The sequence below is a fragment of the Arvicanthis niloticus genome, chromosome 24 (assembly GCF_011762505.2).
Source record: "Arvicanthis niloticus isolate mArvNil1 chromosome 24, mArvNil1.pat.X, whole genome shotgun sequence".
Taxonomy (NCBI): domain Eukaryota; kingdom Metazoa; phylum Chordata; class Mammalia; order Rodentia; family Muridae; genus Arvicanthis; species Arvicanthis niloticus.
This window is the reverse complement of record NC_133432.1, coordinates 42,851,221-42,864,068: the sequence shown is the minus strand read 5'-3', so window position 1 is coordinate 42,864,068 and position 12,848 is coordinate 42,851,221. Positions and strand designations below refer to the sequence as shown.

Sequence of the window (12,848 nt, the reverse complement as noted above, 5' to 3'; positions counted from 1 at the left end):
ATTAATAAGGTAATTTTTACCTTAAACCTTGAAATTTGTGTCAGGAATTTCAAAGGAAATGAGAATAATTATATGTTTAATTAAATAAATTTTTAGATTAAATAAATTTTTAGTTTGTACTGAGGGTTTAAAAATGCTTCAGAAGGAAAAATCTTTGTTTTCAATTTTCTAGGCACAGTACATTATGTTGAGATTTTTTTTGGATGGTCATTTTGAAGGATTGAAATGTACTGTGGTGGAGATTAATTTTAGTTATGTGAAAGCTAATGTGATTTAAAAGTAGGAATCATGGGATTTTTTTTTTAACCTAGGAAATAGGTAAATTTCTTTTCAGTATCTTCTATTGTTGAGACTAGAAGCTAGAGGTGTTAAGTTACCTAATGTGGCAGTTTGAAAACAGCCTTATACACAGTTCAACTGTGGGTGTCTTAGCTGCAGCACGGTTATTATTATGACCAAAAACATGGCACTCACTATGTTTTAAGCCAGTTTTAAGAATTACTTGCAAAGCCGAATTTGATTGAACAAAAGTTTATTAGGTGGAACAATGTCTAATATTATTCTAGCCTTTTCTAACGAGTTCCTTTGATACTATTTGATGGTAAGGTGATGTGTTTACATTGTCTACCTTGTAATTAGATCCACAGTTTAAGCACCTGTATGGAACTGGAGTCATGGTTCAGCAGTTAAGAGCACTGGCTACTTTTGCAGAGGTTCTGGGTTTGATTCCTAGCACCCACGTGGCAGTTAACAACCATCTGTAATTCCAGTTCAGGGGATCTAGTGCCCTCTTCTGACTATCACAGGCACTGCGTGTATTTCAAGCACATAGCATAAATGCAGACAAAACACCCTTACACATAAAATAAATTAATTTTAAAAGTGAAAAGTTTTAAATAACAGGCTGTATGATACTTAACCTAATTCTTCATTTATGTTCATTATTTAATGATTATTTTCCACCCCTTTTTTGCAGCTTTAAATAAAATACCAAAACAGTCAAAGTTTAGTAAGCCCCCTAGAAAACCCATATCCAGATCTTGCAGAAGTATTATCATTAGTTTCATAGACACAAATATGACCACAAACATAATCAAGATTTATCATATTCCTAGTTCCTGAGGTCCTCTTTTTTTTCCTTTCTCCTTTTTTAAAAAAGTAAAATGTAGCTCATCAATTAATGATATCCTTTTAGAGGATAGCTCATATATTTTGGTGAAGAAAAGATTCAAATGTGTTCACATTGCTTAGATTCTCCAGAAACCCTTTCATTTTAAACCCTCCTGAATCCTTCTTGTCTGAAGCACAAACTAGGTTCCCAGCACTTAAGCCTTACTACCAGCCATGTAACAAAGGAGCTTACTGCAGAGAGCCAGGCACTTGGAGAGGTAAATGTTTGAGATGGGTCTTCTGTGCCTCAGTCTCTGGGGACATCTTGTAAAATTCGACAACCCACTTGCATTTTATGGTATTTTCCCTTTTGTCCTATAAGTTTTGCTTTTAGGCATATGACTTTACAAAGTCTCTAAAGATTTAAATTTAGGTTAAATTGGACAGTGTAGGTCACTGCATATATTAGCACACAAGTTCATTTCTGTCATTACTAATTGTAAAACCTGAACTGTGCTCAGTAGTAGCTGAGGACTGTGTAAGGAATGGGAAAGCTTCCCCTAGTGTTGGCTTAAAATTGGAATTTTAAAAGCATTTTCTTTAAATTAATGAATTAGACTCTCATAGTCTATAAGCAATAATCTTGCATTAATCGATAACTCAAAAGGATATTTATTAATTGACACTGAGGATTTCTAAATTTAGAAATTTTTAAGTTTATTCTGATATTGATTACTAGATTAAAACATATATGATCAAGGTTACACAAAGAATAAGCATAAAAAGTGCCTGCAGAAATGTGAAGGCTGATGTCAGTTGAAGCCCAGCCTGTGCTGCAAAGAGAATACAAGGCCATCCTTGGATACGTAATGAATCCATCTCTTAGAACAGAACAAAATGATAGCAAGAAATTTGTTTTATTTTAGTAAGTTTTTAAGTTAAAGTCTTCCAGCAACTTTTTTGTGTTTTCAATTTCAAGTAACTGTATTGTTTAATTGACATTGCTTTGATTTAAATTGTCAGGCAGCAAAAGACAGTTTTATCTATTAATTGAGACATTATTACTTTTAAAACTCCCCTTTCCCCATTTCTGATGTGAGTCTGGGTTCAGAGGCTTGAATATTTTATGCTAGTATTATCCTTTACTTCTAAATATTTTAAAAAATATTTTCATCTACATGTATGTGTCTATGTGAATGGATTGTGTATATGTCTGTGCATGCACACTCCTGAGAGACCAGAAGAGAGCATTTCATCCCTTGGAGCTGGAGTTACATGTAGATGTGAACCCCACCCACTGTGGGTGTTCTGGAAGAGCAGCAGGTGCTCCTAACCACAATCTCTCTATTTAATCCCAGGGTTACCTTTTACAGTCAGCATGTATGTCTGTAACGTGATAGAGTGAGGGCTGGGAGGTGGGGTGGGGCTTTGCCTCAAACGTAGGGTCTTGTGATGCTGTGCTAGTGAAGACTGCTAGACTATTCCCAGCTCGTTATCGTGGTGTTTTGTTGTTGTTTTAGCCTTTTCTAGCCTGGTGGTAGTGGCACACTCCGTTAATCTCAACACTCAGGAGACAAAAGTGGGGGGGGGGGGACACTCTGTGAGTTTGAAGTCAGCATGGTCTACAAGTTCCAGGACAGCCAGGGGTACACAGGAAAATTCTGACTGGAAGAACAAACAAAACCTTTTCATATTTTCTGTTTCCTGAGAAATGTATTCAGACAGGAAGATCAGAACATTGCTCTTTGTTTTTCTGTTATAATCCTTGGAGAGCAGAGTGGCACTCCTTAAATGATAGCCATCCTCGATGCAGCTTGTGGTTCGTATGCAGAAGTCAGGCACAGAGTGCAGCTGTTAAAGGCCTGCGTAGTAAGTTGCTACCCAGCTAGTATCTGAGAAGTAAAAGGTTGAAAACTTTTCACTCTTCTCCAACTGATTACTTTTTGCTAAAAAGCTCTTCTGCAGTGGTATTTGCTACATAGTCTTTTTTTTTCCCCCCCCAGACTTACATTTCTGTTGTGCTCGAACATCACCCGAGGTACCAATCCATGCAAACTTTGGGCACCAAGTCTTCATAGGCTTCTCCTTGTCTGTAAATTGCACACATAGCTGGGGGCAGAGTGTACTCGTGACCACACCATGACACATTATTAATTCCTTTAGACTCTAGCTGTGTCTTTTTCTCTTATAGTTGATTATGCATCACAATGGTTAATCTACATGCTGACCAGAATGCAGTCTAGTAACTTTCTAGATGTGTGGAAGTGTCTTGGACTCAAGATGGTTTTGTCACTAAATTTACTGTGGAATTTAAGGATTATGTTGTGAAGCAGCTTTACTTACAAGCAGCAACATAAAGTGAGCTCAGTGTGTCTTTGGTGTCGTTACTCTTCAGTGTCGTATTTGAGAAGTCATTCTGTACAGCTCCCTCACTTATGCTGTGTTGACAGGGAGGGTGGCATCTGCAGGTCTAAGTTGTTGAAGCTTCCAAGATGTGAAGAGAATCCTCCTTACAGCACTGGCTGTTTGGAAAAGAATTCTGTCTGTCCATTTCTTTTTCTAAATCGTCTTTAACACATTTAGCTTAAAACTTTACATGAAGTGTTATAGCTTTGTGTTTGGATCTTTTACATTGTTGTCAGATATCTTCTTAAGTAGTATAATTGATGTCCGTAAAGAGGCAGAGTTTCTCTGATTCATTCTTTCCCTTGTGTAGCTGATACATAGGAGCCAGTATATTTTCTATAAATGTTGGTTTTATTTCTGGCTTTTCTTTCACATATGCTAGCTTGGCCCATAGTGTGATATTGTAGAATTGAGTACACGACATTTTTGTCTTATTTCCAGCTTTAAAATTAGTCTTTTCCAGTTTTATATGATGATCATTCTGGGGATCTTGGATGCATTTGTTTCTGAGGAAAGAGCTATTTAACATTTTCCCATTGAAGAAAGTACTTTTTAAATTTTTTGATCTCCCTCCTTCCCTCCTTCCCTCCTTCCCTCCTTCCCTCCTTCCCTCCTTCCCTCCTTCCCTCCTTCCCTCCTTCCCTCCCTCCCTCCCTCCCTCCCTCCTTCCCTCCCTCCCACATGCATGTGTATGGACATACATACCACTGAGAACAAAGAGAGGTCAGGGAATAACTTCATGGAGTGGATTTTGAACCTTTACATGGGCTCTGGGCATCAGACTCAGGTTCTCATGCCTTCAGGTAACTGCTTTGACCCAATAAGCTATCTTGCTCATCCTGAGAAGACTATTTTTCTTATTGTCCTAGGATGGAATTTAAAATAACCTTAGTATTTACTTATGAGACACTAGGTGACTCCTCTACCTTTACCATGGCTTCCAGGGATCCAACTGTAGTCTCCAGGCTTTCACAGCAAGCCCCCTTAACTGCTAGATCATATAGTGACCTTGTTACCCCAAACATGTCCTGGAGAGTAGAACTCAGGGCATCATAGTTGGCAGCAAATGTCTTTACTGACTGAACTAGCTTGCTAGGCCCTGATTAAACGCAAGCTTCAAGACCCGAGTTTGGATCCTCAGCAAACACTTAAATAAAAAGCAGAGTACAGAGGCATGTGCCTGTAATCCTGCTTATAGGAGGTAGAGATAGGAGGATCTCAGAGGCTTGCTGGTCAGCTAGTCTTAGTGAGTTGATTCCCTGCCTCAAGAAATTAGGTGGAGATGTTAGTTAGATAGCTTAGTGGTTAAGAGCACTTGCTTGCTTTTTTCAGAGGACCTGAATTCAGTCCCAGAACCCACATCTGGTGGCTCACAACCTCCTGTAACTCCAGACTCCAAGGAATCCAACTTTGTTTTGGTCCCCATAGATACTTATATATAAGTGCAATCTGTGTGTCTGTCTGTCCCCCTCTCAACTCCCCAACCCCCCCCCCCCATAATTAAACTGAAACATAAAATTGAGTGATAGAGGAAGACACAAAGGTCAGTGTGGTAGCATTGACCTTGGACCACCACATAGGAGTATGGTGCCTAAGCATGTACAGATATGTGTATATCACATACAAATAACAATCATTTGTATTTGAGGGATTTGCTATATATTGACACATATATAAAACTTGTTCATTTTTTACTGGCTCTTTTGTGTTTTGTTCTTTGAGACAGAGTCTCAGTATGTAGTGGTGGCTGGTCTGAAACTCATAATTTCTCCTTGGCCTCTTAGTACAGAAATCTGACTGCTACTTCCTCCTCAGTGCTGGGATTAGAAGTGGGCCACCATGCCCAGCATTCTGTATTCCCTAATGAGTGTTCAAAGCTATGCCATTTGAGGACATTTTTAATAAAGTGTTGCAAACAGGTTTTTTAGTTAACATCTTTTTTGACATTTGTATTTTTTATGCATATATACACACACATACTCACACAAACACACACATATATGTGTGGATATACACACACACATACTTTTAAAAAGTAGTATCAGAGCCTTTCCCTTTTGTTTTAGACCCTTGAGTTGAGTATTTTTCTAAAATTGACAGGAATGACAGGGAATCACTTCGTTGTTTCTCCAGGTCACCATCTGGTAGTACCTTTTATTTCCTGGGTCTCCTAACAGTGCCTAGCAAGTTGTCACATCTGGTTACTTAGTCACATTTTCCCTGAAGTTTGTTTTATCATCCTTTTTGTTTTTTTCATTTCCTGAGTAAGGGTGTTTCCCAATATGCATGCAGTAACCACAGAGGCTTGAATGCTGCTTTGAATCTCCAGGAGCTGGTGTTAATATGATTGTTAGCTGTGCTGTGGGTTCTGAGAATTGAACCTAGATCCTCTGGAAGAACAGGCGGGGCTCTTAATTGTTGAGCCATTTCTGCAGCCTATTTTTACCACCTTTTTAATATTTGCTTTTTATGTATATTTGATCTCCTTTTTGGTGCCCTGTGTCTCTTTTTAAAGGTGCAGTTACCTAATTTTATGTGTTTAAGTATTTTCCATGTATGTATGTGTATGTATGTATGAGTGCATGCGTACATGTGTGTATACTGTATTTGAACAGTGCCCATGGAGGCCAGAAAGAAGGCATTGAGTACCCTAGAAATAAGAGTTACAGATGGTTGTGAGCTAGCTACCTTGTGGTTACTGAGAACTGAACCCAGGTCCTCTGCAAGAGCAGCCCTGTTGTCTTGATGAATTCCTACAAAATTCTAGAACATCTTGAAGACTACAATGTTGATCACCTTTTACTATTACTGATGTAATCACTTCTATTTTTTGTGGGGCTGGATAGATAGCTCAGTGGTTAAACACTGGCTGGTCTTCCAGAGAACCTGGGTTCAGTTCCTAACACCCACGTGGCAGCGCACAACGGCCTGAAACTACAGTTCCAGGGGGTCTGACACCCTTACACAGACATACTTGCAGGCAAAACAACAATGTACTTAAGATTTAACACCCTCCCCACTTTGTTTTGTTTTTCTAACTTCCTTTTTGTTTGTGTTTCTTAAGTACTATTTTCTGGCTTTTTCATAGCATACTTTCCCACAGATTTATTTAGCTTAGGCAATTTTTTTTTTTTTTTTAATAATGCTTGCTACCTTTGCTGAACTAGAGTCTTTTTTTTTTTTTTTTTAAGGTTCATTTAGGTAGAATTGTCATCTGAATAGCAGATAAGTGTAGATACTAACCTATGTTCCAATTATCTTGTCTATGAGAATTTAATTTAATTACTTTTCCAAAGTCTATTTGTTTATGTGTAAGTTTATGCTTATCTTAGTTTTTTATCCCTAATTCATGTAAATGAGGTGGGTTTTGTGTATGTTTTATTTCATTGCTCTCCTGTCTTTTTCAACTGGGCTATTGGAATGATTTGGATATTAAGTATTTTGCTGGTATTTAGTTTACATATTTATTGTAAGACTGGACCTTTAAGTGTACATGTGGTTCATTTGACTTAGGTGTATTCACTAGATTGGTCAGCTGTGACCATGAACTAAGTAGATAAACTGTGTGCCTTTTGTAGTCTGTGCTTTTCTCTTTCCCACACCTTAAAAGTTACAGCCCTTAGAACTGTAACTCTGCTTTTCTACTTCATAGGCTTGGCCAGTCCTGCACATCATGTACATAGCATCTTGTACTAAGTGGCCTTTATGTATCTGGCCACTTTCAGTTAATGTTGTATGGTTCCCATAGTAATGTGGGTTCGTGTTCATTGCAATCCTTGAAGAAGCACCGTATTTCACAGAGCCATTTCTCAGTTGGTAGACATTTGGGTTTTTTTTTTTTTTTCCCCACTATTCAACAGTGATGATGATCATGTGCTCTGGGCATTCATATACAAGGGTTTGTGTGGACATATGTTCTTACTGCTACTGGAAAATACACATAGTAGTGGGATTCCAAGACATATGGTAACTTTTAACAATTTGAAGAACTGCTAAACTTTTTTTCAAGGTGACTGTACTACTTTACATTTCTGCCAGAAGGAATAAGACCTGGTTTCTTCCTTCTTCACTAACAGCATTTGTTGCTGTGCTCTTGACCTATATACAGTCTAGGGAATGATGCAGTATGTCCTTGTGGGTCTTATGTTCATGCCCCTCGTGATACTGTGTTTCTTTGCATATGGTTTCTTTGCATTTGGATGATGTCTCTGAAGAAATTTCTGATTACATTGCTTGATTAGTTGTTTAATGCACTTGTTTTTGTTGTGTGCTCTAGGCATTCTTTTTATTGAACAGACTAGACTGCAGCTCACCCACCATGATCACTCCCTACAAAATATACAAATGGCTCACTTCCTATATTAGTCTCCTTCATTGTTTGTGCAGTCGTTGCTCAACTGAAGGCCATGGGAGCGTACACCTGTTTTCTTCTTACAGTTTCATGGATTTAGCTATTTTTAGGATAGTAAAAGCTGTTTTGCCTATGGTATGAAATAGGTACTAAACATGATGCATTCTGTTTCTATTGTATTACTCTTCCCCACAATGCAGGCTCTTGGTGTAGCCTAAGCTGGCCTCTGGCTTGGGATCCTCCTGCTTCTGCCCTTCTGAGTACTTGGATTATACATATATCAACTTGACTTCTTGTGATTCTATGTAGTGGTCAGACTAAGGCTTTTAATTTACATGCTTTCCTAAGTAAAAAGTACAAACTATTTCCCCACTTGCTCTTCAGTGCAGGGCAGTAGAGCCCAGAGGCTTGTGCTCACTAGGCAGTCACATGGCCCTTAGCTGCTCTCTCCCTTTCAGTATTACAGCTTTGTAGAATTTTAACTACATTTGTGCTTTAAACTGTGGCAGACTTTTTTTTTTTTAATTCAGCCATTTTTTTATGTTCCAGGACTTTCAGCAAATGAATTTTTTTTCTTTCTTGTTTTTTGATTTTGTCTTTTTAGATTTATTTATTTTATATGTGACTGTCACTGTCTTCTGACATACCAGAAGAGGGTATCAGATCTCATTATAGATAGTTGTGAGCCACCATGTGGTTGCTGGGAATTGAACCCAGGACCTCTGCAAGAGCATGCTCTTAACCACAGAGCCATTTCTCCAGCCCTGATTTTTTTTTTTTTCCTAATGAGTTGATTGTTGAATTGTTTTTCACCACAGAAATTCCAGTGATGAGTCCTAAAACTGTCTCTGCCCCCTCCCCCACACTCCCTTTTAGAGATAAATTGCCTTTCTTCCTTGAACTAGGGTTCTGTTCATGTTTTCCAGTTCAGGTAGTGGCCTCCATTACTCACATACTGTCCCCCAAACCCACCCCGTGTTTCTCCCCTCCCTCTTTCTTTCTTCTCTCCTCATACTACTCTTAGATAATTTGTTTTTTTCAGTATGTTTTGGTTTTGGCCATCGGAGTATTGCATAATTAGTCAGGAAAGATTAGTTCTTTTCTGTTCCGAGCCCTTGCTCTCAGAATTTATTGATGAGGTGTATTTTTGTTCTGTTGTTGTTTGTTTTTTTTTTGTTTTTTTTTTTTTCTCTCTCTCTCTCTAATTGAATGTTGCTTCTCCAAAACTTTTCTTGTCCTGGAAGCTTAATCAAGCTTTTGTACTCTCTAGCTTTATTTTTAGCTATTCTCCTCAGTGCCTTTTCTGACTCATGATTTCTTGTTTTGATATGCTTTAGTTGACCTGTTAAGAGCTTTTACTTTGATGATGCTTATACAATTTTTACTCTTAGAGAATCTACTTGGTCTGTTCCAAGAACAAATACCTTGTTTGTCACTTTTGTGTCCTTTGTTTTAGTAACGAGTTGGTTTTTGTTTGTTTTTAACTCTCTTTATATGTTGTTATCTGGGGTACTTTGTATCAGTGAATTTTCATGATTTTTGTGCATTTTAGTTTTGTTACTTTTTTGATTTCTGAAACAGGGTCTTGCTATATGGCACAGGCTAGCCTTGAACTGGAATTCCTACGTATGCCTCTTGAGTAGTGACATTATTGGTGTGCAGTATGAGAAAAGCTACCATTGGGGTCAGGAATTTAGATCCAAAAGAGATTCAAGGTAATTTCTTACCTTTGGGAAATGCCTTGGGGGCCTAGCTTGGATCCCTGCAGCAAAAATTACTGGCAGTTTCAGCTGAGGATTAACATGAAGATTAAAAAACTTCTACTTGGAATTGGAGATTTTATGAACACTACTGTAGGTGGAGCTGTTCTAGAGTTGGCCACAGATAACATCTCATTTCCCCAAACTCAATGTTATAAAATAACTACTAGAGATGATGGTCCTTTCCCCTTAGGAACAGTAAGGATGATCTTAGGAAGGAGTGAATTGACATCCCAAGGATTCATTGTACATCCAGAATTAGAGATGAAGCTTTCAAAAGAGAAATTAAAATTATGGCCTGTGTTAAAAAAGAGATACAGTTTAGCACAGGTGATAGGGTTGCTCAGATTCGACTGTTTCCTCATATCAAAAGCAAAGCTGCACCAGTAGGAAAAAAACAGAGGGTTTGGAAGTACTGGAAAACATGTGTTTGGCAAACAGTTCTTAATTATCAGAGGCCAAGATTAAAATTTCAGGTAAATGGTATTGCAATAGAAAGTCTGATGGATATAGGAGCTGATGTAACAATCATCATTTTATAAAAAAAAATTGGAATTCTGAATTGCTACTTCAAAATGTTTATCCTTAGTTTCTAGGAATTGGAACGTTATCTCAGAACAAAGTGTATGGTGGGTTAATGGACTGGAAGGTCAAATAGGAAAGTTCAGGCCTTATGTGGCTGACATACCCATAAATTTTTAGGGAAGGGATCTTTTACAACAGTGGGGTGCTCAGATTAATATTTCTGCAATCCCAGAGATAGCCCATAATGACATAAGCAGTTAAATGGTAGATGTTCCTGGGGGAAAGTATTGATATGTGTCATCAAAAACAACCACAGGCTGTGCCAGTTGTTCAAACACGGGGCATATCAGAGATTGAGTATCCGAATTTATGGAGGTAAGGAGGATGCACTGCTGAAGTGTCAGTAGCTTTACCCTTAAAATGGTTGACTAACAAGCCTTTAAGGGTAAAGCAGTGGCTTTAAGCAACCAACCAAACAAATAAAACTATAAAAGCAAGCACTTGAGCATCTGTAGGTTCAGCATATAGAAGAGTCTATTAGTCCTTGGAATTTGCCAATATTCGTTATTTAAAAAAAGGAATCAGAAAATTGGAGATTATTAACAAATTTAAGAACTGTGAGTGGAGTAATATAACCAGTGGGTTTGTTACAGCCTGAAATTCCTGTCCTTCCTTCATTATCTAAGGCATGGCTTATGATAGTAATTGATTTAAAAGACTTTTTTTAGTAATCCCTTGTATGAGCAAGATAAGTAAAAATTTGCTTTCTCAATGCCTATAAAACTATATCAGTCAAAAGTTCTTCAGCAAGGAATGTTAAAAGAGTCCAACTTTATGTCAATATTTTGTACAACAACTGCTAGAAATAATTTGTAGGCAATTTTGTATATTCATTATTTATTATTATATGGATATTTTGTTGGCTAATTCAGATGCAGATACTTTAGAAAATGTTTAAGGGAACAAGGAATTCTGCCATACTGTGGGTTACAGATTGCGCCTGAGAAACCACAGTGAAGGCATTTGATTAACTACTAGGTTTATGAAATAAGTCAACAACAACAAGAGAACTCAACCACAAAAAGTACAGATCAGAAGAGATGAGTTGTAAATTCTTAATGATTTTAAAAAATTAATGGGAGATGTTAATTGGCTATGGCCTACCATTGGGTTAACTACTTAAGAGTTAAGAAATTTGTTTTTAAATATTACAAGATTTCAACTTAAAAAGTCCAAGATGGGTAGTGGCTGAAGCAGAGAGTTAACTCTAGTACAACAGAGACTCCAGATGCATATGAGGCTTGCATAGATCCCAAATTTGATTGTATTTTGCTTATTTTGCCTTCAACTTTTTCTCCTACCAGGCTCATTATGCAATGGGAAGATAGTACTGTGAAATTATTAGCACACAAAGTACAAAATGAAAGACTTACATAGGAACATTGCTGATTTAATCATAAACATAAGAACAAGACTGTGTCAGTTTTCAGGAACAAACCCAGAAGAAATTTTGTACTAATGCTGAATTACGTCATTATAGGTAATCAATGAAGATTGGTAAAGAGCTTGTAGCAACTAATTGGGAGACATTAACAGCAGATCTTTAGTTTATAAAATAGCAAGCAAGCATCTTTAGTTTATAAAAAGATTCTCCCACACATTGTAAAAGAAACACCAATTCTGAAGCACCTACATTCTATACTGTTGCAAATAAGGTGGAAATGGCAGAATATAAGTCAGACCAAATGAGCAAAAATAATTCAAAGCCTATATGCCTCAGTTAAAACATCACAGCTATATGGAATTCCTATGGTATTATTAGATTTTCCTGAACCTCTTAATATAATTACTGACTCTCAATTCACAGGAAGAGTTGTTCTGCATATAGAAACGTCCAAATTTATTCCTAATAATTTAGAATTAACCTTGTTTTTTTATACAGATGCAACAATTAGAAATAAAAATTATCCATTATATATAATCCAAATTTGTTCACACATAGGTCTGCAAGGTTCATTAGCACAAGGAAATGAAATTAACCAATTGTTGGTAGGAAGTATATTAGAAGCTTCAAAGTTTCATGAAAAGCATCATGCAAACAGCTGAAACCTAAAGAGGTTTTTCTGTTACTTGGAGACAAGCCAAGGAAATTATAAAAATTTTCATATGCGTCTCTTATATAATTAAACCTCATTATACACTGGAGTTAACCTTAAACATACCAAAAGAAGTTAAATCTGGCAAATAGATGTGTTTCATTTTTCAGAATTTGGAAAACTAACGTTTATGCACTATGCTTTTGATACATATTCAAGATTTTAATGGGCTTCTATTTTTAAGTTCTGAAAAGGTTGTTTCTGTAGTTACACATTTATTGTAATGGTTATCATGGGGATACCTCCATAAATTAAAACTGACCATGCCTCTGTATATGTTTCTAATAAATTGAAACAGATTTTTAGCATATTATGATATATTTTTATCAGTGTATCACACAATCCTACAGGACAAGGAGTTGTAGAAAGATCTAATCCCTCCTAAAGGGAATACTTATAGGAAATGCTTATAAGACAAAGAGATAGAGTCAATAGTGCTCTAACTTTAAATTTTCTGAGTGTTAATGAGAAAGGATTAATAGCAGCTAAGAGATACTGGGTTATAGAAAAAACTCTAGAATTAAATCAGCCTATGTGCTA

General features: G+C 37.0%; 1 protein-coding gene across 5 annotated transcripts in view; it reads left to right on the top strand.

The window, feature by feature from the left end:
• The window catches only part of Pan3 (poly(A) specific ribonuclease subunit PAN3), a 113,632-nt gene that overhangs the window by 68,734 nt on the left and 32,050 nt on the right, over window positions 1-12,848 (top strand). The gene's annotated exons all lie outside the window — the stretch shown is intronic.